Here is a 15,670-nt window from a genome sequence, read left to right as displayed (position 1 = left end):
AATGGTGCAACACTTGGGATATCGAAAATTACCTCCATATTGTATAATCTGTTAACGACTCTCTTATGATGGTATTGCCCTTCGATGGCTTTTAGTACTGCATGTTTTTCAAGGAAAGTAACATGTTCTTTTCCCTTTTCTTCTAAAGATAATTGTTGTAAATCTTCTAGTAATTCTTGAGTTAATTCCTCCTCTTTATCTGAGTGTCTTTTCATTAATCGGTCAATCTCTGCTTGCAGCCTTCTATTTTCTATTAGCATAAAATCAATATAATTTAATAGTTCAGGCACTAGATTCTTTTCATCATACTGGGTGGGTGGTGGAGGTGCTATGATTGCTTCAATACCCAAATAATAATCTGCGCACATGGAACAAGCTGTTATTAAACATTTTAAACAATGTACTCGTGACCTTATGCTTGTGTTTCTGCCGCAGCCTTGACATCTTATGTAGAGGGTATTGACTTCCTTGTTTATTTCCCAGTCATGTTGGCAAAAATATTGTTCTTCCGGAATATCCACTTGCATTTGCCATCCTTGTGGTTCTCCGACTAAGACAAACAAATTCTCTAGTAAAATACTGGTAGCAGCACTGCAATGTTGTTCAGTGTCGTGTTCCCCTTCTGAAACACTGCATATTGCATCACTATCACTTTCTTCTTGATCTACAGAGACTACATCATAATCTTCCGGAAGGTCAAGCTCCTTGAGCATTGCAATTCTTTCCTTGTTCCCTATTTTGTTTCTGCATTCCCAGGCGAAATGGCCTTCTTCACCGCATATAAAACATTTACACTTCTTAACTTTCGCTCTATCATTCTGGTGCTTCTTCTTTATTACTTGCACATGGGATTTGTGTGGCTTGCCCTTATAACTCCGAGCTTTTCTTAGGCCATATTTCTTTGCGCTCTGGTAATATCCTGGAATTGGTATTTGGGAACAGAATTGTAATCCTTCAAACTTCTCTGCAAAGATGTCTGCTTGCACATCTCCGTTAGTTCTTGATATGCGTGGTGAATTCGGGCCAGTACACCAATGGTGTTTCCCCTGAATTTTTCTTGGAATTTTCCTTCTAGGTAGCTTCCAATGAGCGGTGGCATCTTTCGATAAAACTTGCTTGATAGTTCTTTGTTTAGGAACATTTGTCCGGTTCTTGCTATAAGATCTTTATACTGGTTCATATAAGTTATTAAATCTTTTGTGTTATGACATACCAGTCGCTCTAGGTCAAGATATACTTGATTTTGTTCTGCCGTTGATCCTGAAGCTGGGTCTTCTAATGTAATAATACGCCTTATTTGGGATAAAGCATTCTGGGTCTCATCTGCTGAGTTAATCATTTTGTCATACTGGTCGGGGTACATCATCCTCCATTGAATGAATGTCTTCTTTTCAATTTCCCCCAAGAGGTTTTCTATATATTGCACCTTGGTTCTTTTGTCCGACCATATTTTTGAATCAACCACATTTGTGGTTAGTGACTCCCACCTGGATATAACATCATTGTATAATCCAATATTATCAGGGAGTACTAATAATGCACCAGTTTGTTGCTGAGCAGACGGGAGAGTCCATGGTTCGCTATATTCCCTTTTTATTCTTCCAATTTTTGCGCCAATGACTCTCGGGTTTTGATAGGGATTCTGAACAACCGGTTGTTCAGTTGCTAGTGCATACTGAGGTGATCCCATCATGGTATCCTCCGGTGGATTATACCTTGAAATCGCTGATGAGGAGGAGTAGACGCCTTCATTAGTCCTTGGAATGGGATAATCCATTTCCAGGCCTTCTTCCAGATCCATATGGGCCATTATCTGCTCATCAAAAGTATTGGGCTTAACAGAATAAAAAGAAGTTGAAGAGTCATACCCACCATCTTCCATATAGAATGGATTAATCCATTCGTTGCTAGGCACTTCTGCCGTGAGAACGTGTAGCTGCTGATAGGTGCATTGGCTAGATGTTGAAGTATCATCAATGGGCGTCTTCTTCCGTGGTAGGAGTTTGTCCATCAAATTTGTCCAAACTGTGGTTCTGAGCTGGACTGTCGGGGTAGTGGTCTGAACTTTAACTGCTTGATTAGTCGAACCAAAACCTCCGGTTCCCCTAACAGTATGTGGTAAATCTACCACTTATACAATTTCTGGGGTGGCTATTTTCTCCAAAATTAACTGAGCAATGGCTTCCCCCTTGTTTAATATTATATTTCCATATGCCATATTAAACACGAGAATTTTAACTTCACCTCGGAAGTCACTGTCAATAACGCTTGCCCCAATTTATATACCTGTGCGCCACGCAACTCCAGATCGTGGGGCTATTCGTCCGTAATATCCTTTCGGTATTGCAAATGCTAAGCCTGTAGATATTAATTCTCGTTCACCTGCTTCAATTATATAGGTATGATTAAGCATAATGTCATACCCTGCAGCTCCCGCCGTTCTTCTTTCTGGTATTATGGCATCAAGATCCATCTTAGTAACATATAATGCTTCGGGGCATTCTTCTCTTATCATTGCCAAAATTTCAGTCCCCGGAGAAGTTATTTCTATATCATTTTCATTTGGTATAGGTGTGTATCCTTGAAATGTACTGAGATACTACCATCAAGCAGAGTCCTGGTTTGTACTCCGGTTGGCGCTATTGGGTTCCTTCGTGTTGATGGTCGAAGAATCCACCTCTGCTGCTGCAGCTCTTTAGTTGTAAATCTTGTTCCTGGTAGCGCGATAACTTCTCGACTGGCCAAATAATCTGCAACATTTTGAACATTATTAACAAAATTTGTGAAACTTGTATTAGTTAGTCTTCCGATCATCATCCGTGTAACCAATAGGTTACTTAAGCCGCATTGCCATTCAGCATAGCCATGGGTTTGAATAGAGATTTCCACATGATTTGAGAAATCATGTATGTTCATCATCAGATCAGGTATCACATATACCATCTGGGTTCCACGGGTTAGGTCCATTTCCATGGTTGCAATAATTGACCTATCCCCTTGCCATTTGGTATCCCTGAGTACCACTAGCACCATGGCTCCCGTATCTCGTCTATGCAAGGCATAGATTCTAATCATTACGAGACCCATATGTATATGGTGAAATCCTGACTCGTGCAAAGCCTGATGACTTTGTTGTGTAACAAGTGGTAGGTCCACTTGATTGTCTTCTACGCAAAGAATATTTCTTCAGAATAATGTTGATAAACCCGGTGTTGGATAGGTCTTAATCTCGTCAAGTATAGTACTTCTGCCGGGACCATCCCAGCTCTTCTAGATCTTGAGGTTTCTAATTGCTCTTCAGGGCTTAGTTGATTTTCAATAGTGCGCCTAAAGCGTCGTTGACTTGGCATTAGTCTTCTTTGTAAATTATAAAGTCTTTTTTGGCTTGTTCGGTAGTCGCAGATCTGATCCTCAGCACTAGGTACTTGGACTGTTGAAGTAGTGGGTACTGCTGATGGTCTTGCAGTACTCATTTCTTCTTTTCTTGCTGAAGGATATCCGATGGGTTGCAATAAATCAAAATGGAACCTCTTTTCTTGGGAATGATTGGTTCAACTCCCAAGGTTAAGCCACTTAATTTCTTCGAAAGCTCCGCAATTGAAGCTGAGCTGTAGATGTTGATTAATCCTAGTTTGGAGTTTAAATCTTCAAAGTTCTTGGTAGAGGCTTAGTGAGAATGTATGTTGTCTGAAGACTAAGACTAGTTGGCAGATGCAGTAACTTAATTATTCATCTTCTATCAGTGGCGATCAATCTCCACGTGCTTTGTTTTATCATGATGCACTTGGGTTCTTTGCAATATTGATAGTCACTGTATATCACAGAACATCTTCATTGGAACGATTGTCAACTCTTTTAAGAGTGTTCATAGCCATATCTTTCACATATATCATGTGTCATCGCTCTAAATTTGATTTTTGCACTACTTTTTGGCACAACAGTGTTTCTTTCTATGTAATGTAACTAAGTTCCCTTATACATATGTGCAATGGCCGGAAGTTGATCTTTGTTATATTACTGATCTAATCCTTATACTCTAATAGTAGTTAATGTTGTACAAGTAAAGTCTGTATGTGTCACTTGACGAGCTCATTGGTTTGCATATGATTTCACAAGAGAGAAGAATGAATTGTAGATCCAAATGCTTGTTGATGGTTGAGTTATTAGCTCACTAGCATGACCTATTTTATAAAACTTGTAATAGTTTGTTCTTTTAGGATGGCATAAAATGTACTAGGTTTGATTGAATAATAGAACTATGATAATATTTTTTTTACAAAAGTATAGAATTAAAAGATATGTATCAATTCATCATCACAAGTTCCAACCATTTGAGATTGTTTACATACCCTTATTAGACTCTATTTAGTCTTTCACTAGTAATATTCAATTTAATAATTAATTTTTAGTTGATTATCAATAATTTTTATATCCTCTTTCTATCCATTGCTCCAACTCTAATTAATTTAACTCATCTACCTATAGAATCAATTGATGCATTTGAATGGTCCCATATTATCTTAGCTTCTATTCTTCAATTTTGTCCTCTATTAGAGCTAGATTTAATTTCTCTTGAATGGTAGTATTTTTATTTTATTTTATCTTGCCGTGTGATCCTATTCTTTTATTTGTCATCTTGTTACATATATTTTTGCACATGTTACTTTATAGTCTTTATTATCCAACATCTTGATTCATAATGTTAGATAAGTCCCTATAATTTTATAAAATTTATCTATGAGCTTGATGGACACATTATTGGGGCAGTTTGGTGTGTCTGTGTGGTAAAGAGGGTGAATACCACTAATTGCCTAAGAGGTTAGTGTTAAAAAAATAATAATTGCAGCTGAAATAAAGAACAAGAGAAAAAGAAAATCAGGAGACTCTATGGTTTTACGTGGTTCACAACCCCTAGGTTGCTAACATCCATGGTCTATGAACACAAAGTTCACTTCTTTCTCCTCTTAACTGGAGATGGAGAAACCTCTTACAGATTTAGCAAATGAAATAGTAAATAGTAAATACATGAATAAAATTAGAAATAGCTAAAGCTTTGAGGGGACATAATGTGGGTGTGATTTGCACTAAATGGATTATTTGTTTCACATTCCCTTGAGCCCTTTTTATGGCCTTCACGTTGAATTCTCTCATTTGCTAATTTGACAACCATCAGTCAACAGATCCTCACTCATTAGTTTTTTGATCCCGAATCTTATCCGAATTGTGTCAATAGAACTTCCATTTTGGCTTTGTTTGAATCGGTCTTTGTAGCATCAGTCAACTAATTGTCAACTAATTAGTGCTTAGTTAACTACTCTAGGACATTCTATGCTCTTCCAACAAAATCCAGTCGATTGTTCTAATCAATTGAAAAACATTCTGTTTGCTTCAAATGAACCTCAGTCCACTCCACTCGATTGAACAACAGTCTGTTAAGTTGACAAGGTTTGATACTAAAAGTCGATTGATCCTTACCCACTAATTGACTGATCCAATCATAATACTCCCAAACAAACATAACTTGTGGTATTTGAGCCACTAATCGATTGCAGCCCTACATGAGTCAATTGGTGGTCAGTTCTAAGGTCGAATCCACCTAAGTTTCTTATTTAGCCTTCGTCCCATATATATAGATACTTCACTCACGTCACACATGGAGTTGATCCAAAACTTGAGGTCTTTTCATGTTCCTCGAATGCAATGAACCCTTGTCTCCTTTCCATGCCATTCTTTCACCTCCTCGATTTTCTATGCTTCGATGCACCTCCTCCTTTGGTCCATCAGCATTATCCTTCTTTAACTCCATAGACCTTAAGTCATCGAGCCATCAAAACCCTTGGCTACACTAAGTCAATCTATATGCCTGGTAGATAGTGAACAACTTAGCAATATGTTTGATAAACACAAATGTAACATAAACTCTACTCTCATCAAAAGCATGAAAACCCATGTTGCCTAAATGCAGAAGAGGACGAGAGCCCTAACACACTTTTAGAAGCTTTTCTCAATTAATATCACTTACTCTTTGCCTTGATAATGATATACAACGGAATACTTCCATGAAAATAGATGTATGATATCTAAAACTACAATACTTCCATGAAAAATACAAATACGATACTTCAATGAAAATACATATACAATATCCTACATGAATTTTATACTCTCAATTCTTTCTTGTCCTTTTTATTTATACTCACCAGGAGTTCTATTTAATTTAAAACTTCCATGAAATAGATATATGATATCTAAAACTACAATACTTCCATGAAAATACAAATACGATATCTAAAGCTACAATACTTCCATGACAATACATATACAATAGCCTACATGAATTTTATACTCTCAATTCTTTCTTGTCCTTTTTCTATATACTCACTAGTAGTTCTATTTATTTTAAAACCTTTAATTTTTATGTTTTTCTCTACAAATTAAGTTTCTATCTTCAATTATTATAATTTTATTAATTAACATGATATTCATCCACTTTCTCTCTCCAATTCCTCCTTTTGTTACATTGTACTTATGATTCAGCTGGCGACTGTTACATTTTATTAACTTCCACTCTTGTGAAAAAACACATTACTTATCTGCGTGTCATTGATCCAAAGCCAAAGTGTTATACACCTCTCGTTCTCACTCCCTAGCCTTTTATATCCCCTAAGCCCCTCGATTAAAGTCATTCTTTTATCTCATTCCGTCTCAGCCACGAGGCAGTATGGTCGACATGTGGATGGGGTCTTGATGTATGTTTTGTGTGGTAGAATAATAAAAATCATCTTATTGGGTTAAGGTCGAAAACTTTGCCACTGGATTACTTCTTAGAACTTTATCTTGTGGCTTATATCTCTGTCGGAAACATCTTTTAACTAATCCAAAAAAGAACACTATGTCAACATTTAAGCCAATGTTAACCAATAAACAACAACAACAACAACAACAATCAAGTCTTATCCCACTAGATGGGGTCGGCTATATAAATCCTTCTATGTCATAAGGCTCTATCCATTACTATATGATTATCTATATTTAAATAAATTTTAACTTGTTTTATTGTTGCTAACTAATTCTTTTTTGGTCTTCTTTCTCGTTTGATGTGCATACTTATTATAGTTTCACATCGCCTAACTAGATGATTGTCTAATTGCATGTCCATACTATATTAAATGTGTCTCTTAGAGTTTCTCCTCAATAGACGCAACCTTGACTTTCTCTCTAATGTTTTCATTTCTTATCTTGTACATCTTCGTGTGTTCACACATCTACCTTAACATCCTCATCTTTACAACTCTCATGTTTTGCTCATGTGCTTGAGTCATAATTCAATATTCAGCTTCATACAATATAGCAAGTCTAACCGCTGTTTTGTAGAACTTCCCTTTAAGTTTTAAAGGTACTTTATAATCGCATTGAGCACCCCACACTCTCCTCCAGTTCAACCATTCTACTTATATTTTATATAAGACATCTTTCTCAATCTTTCTATCCTTTTGCAAAAAAGATCCTACCAAATGTTAACCAATAGAGTTAAAAATATATAACCCTTTCTTTTAAAGAATGAACTAGTGAATTAAATAGTTTAACTCACCAACTATATTCTTTATATGATAATATAATAAACTTATGTATAAATTGTTATACACAATTGTAATAGCAATTATAACAGTTATGATAATATATAAACTTATATGATTATAGCATTATTTGTGTGTGTGTGTGTGTGTGTGTAACTATTACAATTTAAATTGTACCTTTCAAACAATTTTAAAATTAATTTATATTTTACTAAGTAAAATGAATATTCAAACATCTATGTATAATAAGTTTACATGGTGGGTAATTTAATATATTTTTAGTAATTTTTATTTATATTTATTATATGTATTTTTGTCATGTTGATATCTGCTAGCTATAATGGTGTTCACCCTTGGTTTTATTGATGTGGTGGGAACGACAAGCACCACGTGGCAGTCCTAGGACTTGAACTCGGACTTGGTTAATGCATATCCCGATCAGCCCAATTCAAGATTGAGCTAAGTCAGGGCATCCAACTTGTGGCAGAACTCATGCCAAATAGCTGGTGCCGGTTGAACTCAAAGGGGAGGCCTGATTGGAGGCGTAGATGTGGAGTAGACGTGGCACAGGCATCTCCTCAAGATATGGGAGAATGTGATTGGACGTGTCAGATGCCTAGTCAATTCGTTTCCAACTCGGATCGGGCCGTATAATAGAATGGTCGCTCCGTAGGCGGAGGTAAACGGACAATAGATTTTTTATACTTGGTCTGTTCGTCTTTTTCTGGTCTTTTGTTCAACTATTCCTTTTTGATTACCGAGGCCTAACTTGAGCGTCGAAAGGGTTGAAGATCACTCATCATCGTCGAAGAGTCACCAGAATCACTAGTGTTTGTTGGAGTCAGGCCGGTTTTCGCTAAGAGCCTTAGAGTTCTTCCATCACCCACCTGCTCAAAATCACTCCGCCTATAGTCGACTCTACACACGTTGACCCAACCACAATCGATCTGCCCTACGTCCGACTCATCAGAAGAGCTTGGCTTAGACGTGCTGAGTGGCCTATCCCATCCTTGAGTTTAGCCGGATCATTTTGGTACCATCTGTGGGAGCCTAAGCTAAGACATTGAGATGGAAGATGCCATAAGAAGCTAGGAGAACCAAGATCTGCTTCAAAACAAAAGACGTCGGATTGTTTTGCCCGACTTTGGGACTTCGACCTTAATTGTCGAAGATTTGAGTTGGATCGTGACCGCCACTATGGACGAGCTCCTACGACGGCAGTCCTTACCGAATCCTCCATCAGAGTACCCGTAGTAGTCTCGATCCAGTAGGAGCAATCTCAGGAGTTGATGGCCCGAGAGCCACCTCATGTTGACCTCAAAAGAGCCATTATGACGAGCGAGAGGAAGGAAAAACTAGCTTGGCGAGACACTCCATTCTTGCAAGACATCTTGAATGATTGTCGAGTCACTTTTGGCCACTGGTGAATACACGGGAGCCTTAGACACGGAAGATATCTGTGTCGATTCGAGAACGCTCCTCTCTTGCATCAATACCTAGAAGGAGTGAAGTGCTGGGTCATCCTGACTACCCTAGCAGGGCAGGTGCAACAGTGGTTTAGCCTCTGAAGCCGGATTCGATCCGGTCTTTTGAAGAATTCGGCACCCTATTCCTCCATCACTTTGCCAATTGCAAGCGAATCCAGAATCCCCTAATGCTACTGTTGGTTTTCTTAAGTTTGAAATCTTGAAGTTCTAGTGGCTATTACTTAGGGAATGCTGGGAGCAGAATTTGTTGGGAGGTTACTAATATAATTACAACAGACACAAAAGTTCTTATTGCAGCTACTATAACTTTGGGCATTACCCAAAGTTTCTCATTCAAGTACCTCTACGTTGTTATTTCTTCTTGGCGAGACATGGCCTTTAGTCAGGCTGTGTTTAGGCTGCAACAACCTGCTGCCCATACAGATTTTATGGTAATAGAGTGTTTCTCTACACTGCAAAATTATGGATTTAACCTCCTTTGTTCATCTACTATTCTCCAACATAAACCACGCCCTTTACTTGGATCTAATACCTTAGAAAATAATCATAAGAAATTAGATCTACTATATGTGTGTCTAACTCAACAAGCTCTAGAGGCAAACCTTGACATCTGAATGTGGATCTCATTTTGTCATAAGGTTCATTGTATGACTTCCAATATCATGATCCAACTTTGACATTTCAAGATCATCAGTCCTTCTTTAATTCTTTTTATAAGTTTTTCATATTGTCAATTTACTTATGCGATCATTCTCATTTTGCTTCTCACCTTGGTGTCAAAAGAACAAGCTATTGAGGTTTTCACAAGTGGTTCTATTTATAAGTGTTGACTTGAGTTGTCGTTGCTCTTCTGTTCATAATTAACATTTATCTCTTTGGCCATTGGCTTGAGCAAACAAATTCATGGCCTCATGAACAAAGATGGAGAAGAGCTGGACTTATTTGCAAGGATTTATTGATGTTTACTCCAGATGCTCATTTGTGGATGATGCAAGAGCTGTTTTTGAATAATGGATGAAAAGGAGCATTGCTAATTGGGATGCTCTCATAGATGAATATTTACGGATTGATGATCTGACATCTCTCTAACCTTCTTCCTCAATTAATCATACAAGTTGCAGAGTTGACAAATTATTATTTTCTTCCCGACTCAATGGATATTCAGGAGTCGTGCGATTAGGCTTATTATTTTCTCCCTGACTGGACTCCACAGGTATTCGGGAGATGTGAGATCGAGCTTATTATTCTCTCTTTGATTCCATGGGTACTTGGGAGTCATCGGATTGAGTCTATTATTCTCTCTCCGACTCCACGAGTACTTAGGAGTCATGAGATTAAGCTTATTATTCTCTCCCCGACTCCACGGGTACTCAGGAGTCATCAGATTGACTCCATTATTCTCTCCCCTGACTCCATGGGTACTTGGTAGTCGTGGATTTGAGCTTATTCTTTCTCTCCTCGACTTCATGGGTACTTAGGAGTCGTGAGATCGAGTTTATTTTTCTCTCCCTAATAGTAGCGGATTGCCCTGCAGTCGATGGATCGAGCTATTCTCAAGTTATTCTCTCTAAACTTGGACATGGTTGCGGATTGAGTATTTATATTCCTCTATCAGGGACAGGGTTGTCTCTGCCATTTTCCTTTTTCAAGGACAGAGTTGCCACTTTGTCTCCCTAACTCAGACATGGGCGCGAATCAAATTCGCCATCCCTCCAGATTCGAGGGATAGAATTGTACTCTCTTGACTTGGGCATGGCCGCAGATCAAATTTATTTTCCTCCATTTGGGACGGGGTCACCTCAGACATTTTCCTCTTTCAAAGACAGAGTCGCCACTCTCCCTGACTCGAACATGAGCGCGGATCAAATTTGCTTTCCCCTTTATATTCAAGGGATCGAGATATATTCTCCCTACTCGGACATGGTCACGGATCTAGTATTTATTTTCCTCCGTCTAGGATGAGGTTGCCTCAGACATTTTCCACTTTTAGGGACAGAGTCGCCACTTTCTCTCCCTGACTCGGACATGGGTGCGAATCAAATTCTCCATCCCCTGCGAATTTGAGGGATCAAGCTATACTCTCCCGACTCGGACATGGTGGCCGATTGAGTATTTATTTTCCTTCATCTAGGACAAGGTCACCTCAGACATTTTCCTTAATGAGGGATAGAGTCACCACTTTCACTCCCCGACTCGAACATGCGCGTTGATCAAATTCGCTATCCCCTCCTAGATTAGAGGGATCGAGTTATGCTCTCCTAACTCAGATATGGTCGCTGACCGAGTATTTATTTTTCTCCGTCAAGGATGGGGTCGCCTCAAACATTTTCCTTGGACAGGGCCGCCACTTTATCTCCTCGATTCAGACATAGTCGTGAATCGAGTACTTATCTTCCTCTGTCAAGACAGAGTTGCCTACAACAAAAGATTCCTTTGTAGAGGGCAGAGTCGACCACAACTAAATTTCCTCTGTCAGGGCAAAATCACCTACAACTAATCTCCTCTGTCAGGGATAGAGCTGCCATTTGCTATCTCCTTTGCCTTGGGCAAAGTGGTCAAATCTTAGGTTCCACTATACCTATCTTATTCTTGATACAAGTCATGATTTCTTCATGGTTTCTACTAACTATAGCTAATCCCTCCGATCCGACCGACTTGTTATTTCTTTATTAGCTTCCTCTCTCAAGGATTTAATCGTCGCTTGCTATCTCCTCTACCTCGAGTAGAATAGAATTTCCATTTCCAATTGGTTAATTATGTTTTTTCGACTTAATTAAGGATCCATGAAACTACAAGAAGTTAAAAAAAGACTAATGGTAACTGAAGTTACTCCCAAGCACCTGGCCTCGCTTCCCCACCTGCCAGTCTCATTTCTTGAGCACTCCTGACTTGCCAATCTCTACTTTTGAGCACTCTGTGTTCGTCTAACAACGTCCCATTTCAACTCGAGAAGGCCACTCGAGATCTGCGCTCCTGAGCACTTGACATTCGCTCTGTGGATCCCACTCGGACTCGGGTCACTTTCCGAGCACTAGACTTCATTCCGGTACTAGTCAGCTATCGACAACAACCTACTACTCGGCCTCAATCTCCCATTTTTTATTATATTTTCATTCTATTACAAAATTCTTACATATAGAAGAGACAGCAAATTCCTATGTCTGGGGCTAACTCACCTCAAGTTTTCCTCTAATACAGATGTAGTGCCTTAACGATATCATCCCCAAAAGGGATTGCCACGGTCATCTTTCCCGACTCAATTACACTACCATCATGCAACCTCATTAGTCCGACAATTGCATCCTACTATCCTTCATACTTAACTCCAGTCTTGTACGACTACCACTCGACTCAATTTGGAGAAGATTCATGATACCTTCGGTGCCTATGCTTGAGTCCAAGTGGGTTGTGGCCACCTAACGACCACCCAATCCTGAGCCCGAATGGGTGATTGCCCGAGCTTGAGTGCATGGCGCTTCCAAGTGCCCGAGCTTGAGCTCGAGTGCTTAAAGCTTGAGTGGATGCCTAAGCCTGAGTGAGTGGCGCTCCTGAGTGCACAAAGACCGAGTGTGTGGCGCTCTTGAGTGCCCGAGCTCAAGTGGGGATTATCCCGAGCACTAACGCATCTCGGGCACCATAGCGCTGGCTACTCTAGCATACTGGGCACTGTAGCACTCAACACCGAGAATTATAGCAGCCCAAGTTCTCTGTCTGGCACTATGATATCTGAGCACTGTGATATACCGAATATTGTAGTTGGACTATTTTCTTCTTCGACTAGACTTGAGGAGAATCTTGTGATATAGGGGAACGACAAGCGCAACTTGGCATACATAGGACTTGAACTCGAAGTCGGTCAACGCATACCCCAATTAGCCTAATTCAAGATAGAGCTCAAGTCTGGGCATCCAACTCATGCTAGAATTCATGCAAAACCAGCTGGCGTTGATTGAGCTCAAAGGGAGGCTTGATTGGAGACGTGAACACGAGGCAAACGTGACGCAGACATCTCCTTAAGATATGTGAAAACGTGGCTCGATGTGCCAGATGTGGTGTAAACACAATCCAAGGACGTGTGGGATGAGCGTGGGTATGTGCGGGATGCTCGGTCATGTCGTTTCCCACTCAGACTAGGTCGTGTAAAAGAGTGTCTGCTCTCGCGGGCGGAGGTACACAAACAATAGATTTTTTACACTTTGTTTATTCGTCTTTTTTTTGGTCTTTTGTTCAACTATTCCTTTTTGATCACCGATGCCTGACTTGAGCATCGGAGGGGTTTCGCTAAGGTCTTCCTTGGCATCCCTTCTAATATTTTCCTTATATTCTCATCGTTTAAAGACTGCTCATCATAATCGAAGACTCGCACTAGAATTCTTACATGGCCCACTTACTCAAAATCACTCTGCCCGTAGTCGACCCGACACACGTTGACCCGACCACTATCGATCCACCCTACACTAGACTCACTTGAAGAACTTGGCTTAGACGTGTTGAGTGGCCTACCCCATCCTTGATCTTCACCGGATCATGTATATTTACAAGTATAATAAACTTAAGATAAAAATTTTATTATCTTGTTCAAAAGATTTGAATAATTTTTCATAATAAGTTATTTGTCTTATTTATTTGGTATTTTTGTTAAAATTAGATATTCTCTTGATTTTTTATGAATAGAATAATATTTTTATGTTAATCTTGACAATGTAATAAATTGTGAATTTTTATTATATTTATTTGTTGTGAATGATTTAATTGTTTTGGTACTTTGTCTTTCAATTATGCATAAATAAACAAATAACAGTAAGTAGTCTTTTGATCCAACTTAGAGATATACATGTGATTAGAGAATCAATTTTATTGGTAGTGTTTGTATTATGATATGATTGGGCACAGTGATAGATTCACATGCCGTACGCAACATCTTGCCGGTAGTGAATATCCTTACGCTTTCAAGTGTCTAAACAACACAAATATGATGATTTTGATAACTCATCTATGTTTAAGATGAAATTGAAGATTGTGTTAATGATATCCCAAATGGTTAAGTGCTGATAGATGACGTGGTGGGCATGTTAACCTCGTGGCCAAGACATACACTATTCTATGCTAGAAAATTAGAGCTGGTCAAGACGGTTTGGCAAGGCATCGAGTGCTTTTGGATTTCCATATTGTCGGTTCCGTGTGGTTATTGACAAAAATTGTACTCTATCGACAAATCCTTCATTTGGACATCCAAGCATCCTTTGATCTCTAATGATATGATGTGTCTATCGAAAGACAAAGGGGATATGGTGTTTGGGACCTTCAGACATGGAAATCAGTATTGCTTAGCTTGTGCCCTATTAGAGGTAGGAGGATTTGTTGTGGGTTCGATGGTTTCATCATCAGTACCTAGAGCAAACTGACCTTTGGGCATGGCGAGCAAAGGCTTCTAATTCCTCACTCATCAAGAGACTACTATAGATTTGGGACACTTTGTGCATCGCGCATCAATTCCTAGCACCATCCTGGCTAGTTGATTCAGCATTGCTCAGGTATACAATTTCTTTCGTCCGCGAGACACTGATCAAGCTTGGGTTGCTGTTATTTGGAAGTCTTACCTTATGCTGAGACATAGCTTCACCTTGTTGCTCTTAGCACAGAAGTGGCTACGGACTAGGACCGACGGGCCTATGTGTAGTGCAAGGCATGCCCCTTGTGTCAAGGAGCGGATGAGATATTTGATCACTTTTTTTTTCTATCTAAGTCTCACCGGGTTAACCACCATATTTAACAAGGAATGTTGTAGGTCTTAAAGAGGAGGTTTTGTGGGAATAGTCAGCTCACCAAGGTGAGACTTTTGACTATGTTGTGTATGATTTTACTTATTTGGCAAGCTAGGAATAGATGTAATTTTGATGGTGATGTGCAGAGGGTTATAGGATGTTCATTAAAGTTCAAATTATGTGTTTCGATCTTTGAACACCTAGTATGTATATTCTTTTCTTGATTATATATATATATATATATATATACACACACACACACACGATACATTATAAATATAAGTTATGCTCTGGATTTACTTAGTAGGCGAACCGGGGGCAAGGTCGTCTACCTCTAGGATTTGTTGAGCGAAGCTTGGACACACACACAATACATAGATAATATAACTGCTATTAGTGGAAGTGACTTAATTGGAGCAAAATGTGATTTCGCTCACTCCAAGTTCGTCGACCCTGTGGCAAGATACATATAGGTAAATCATAAGGTAAGGGTGTTTTGTCCTAGTGAAGTGGCCCTTTGCATGAAGGAGGTTACACACCTAACTCAAACTGTCAATTTAGGTTGAGCCCGTCGGGTTGGCCCGCCAAACCAATCAATTTAAGCGGGTTGGATTGAAATTTCATCAACCCATTGAAAGGCGGATCGAGCCTACATAATGTTTTTTGGACTCACAGGTTGGCCTGCCTAACCCCAACCCACCTCGAGTTGGATTGGGTTGGGGATTTTTCAACCCGCCAAATGACAGGTCAGCCCACTCCGCCTCGCCAAATGGTCAGCCCGCCCCACCACTGGGCGGCTCTGTGACAGCTCTACACCCAACGAAGCATTTTGTACCCCTTG

At 39.4% G+C, this 15,670-nt stretch overlaps 1 protein-coding gene across 3 annotated transcripts in view; it reads left to right on the top strand.

Annotated features, from left to right (window-relative positions):
- LOC121974895 (serine/threonine-protein kinase OSR1-like) overlaps window positions 1-15,670 on the top strand; it is a 123,762-nt gene that overhangs the window by 84,235 nt on the left and 23,857 nt on the right. The gene's annotated exons all lie outside the window — the stretch shown is intronic.

Source organism: Zingiber officinale, chromosome 4B (genome assembly GCF_018446385.1).
Source record: "Zingiber officinale cultivar Zhangliang chromosome 4B, Zo_v1.1, whole genome shotgun sequence".
NCBI classification, from domain to species: Eukaryota; Viridiplantae; Streptophyta; class Magnoliopsida; order Zingiberales; family Zingiberaceae; genus Zingiber; species Zingiber officinale.
Note: the sequence above shows the minus strand (reverse complement) of the source record. Positions and strands in the feature narration are given on the sequence as shown.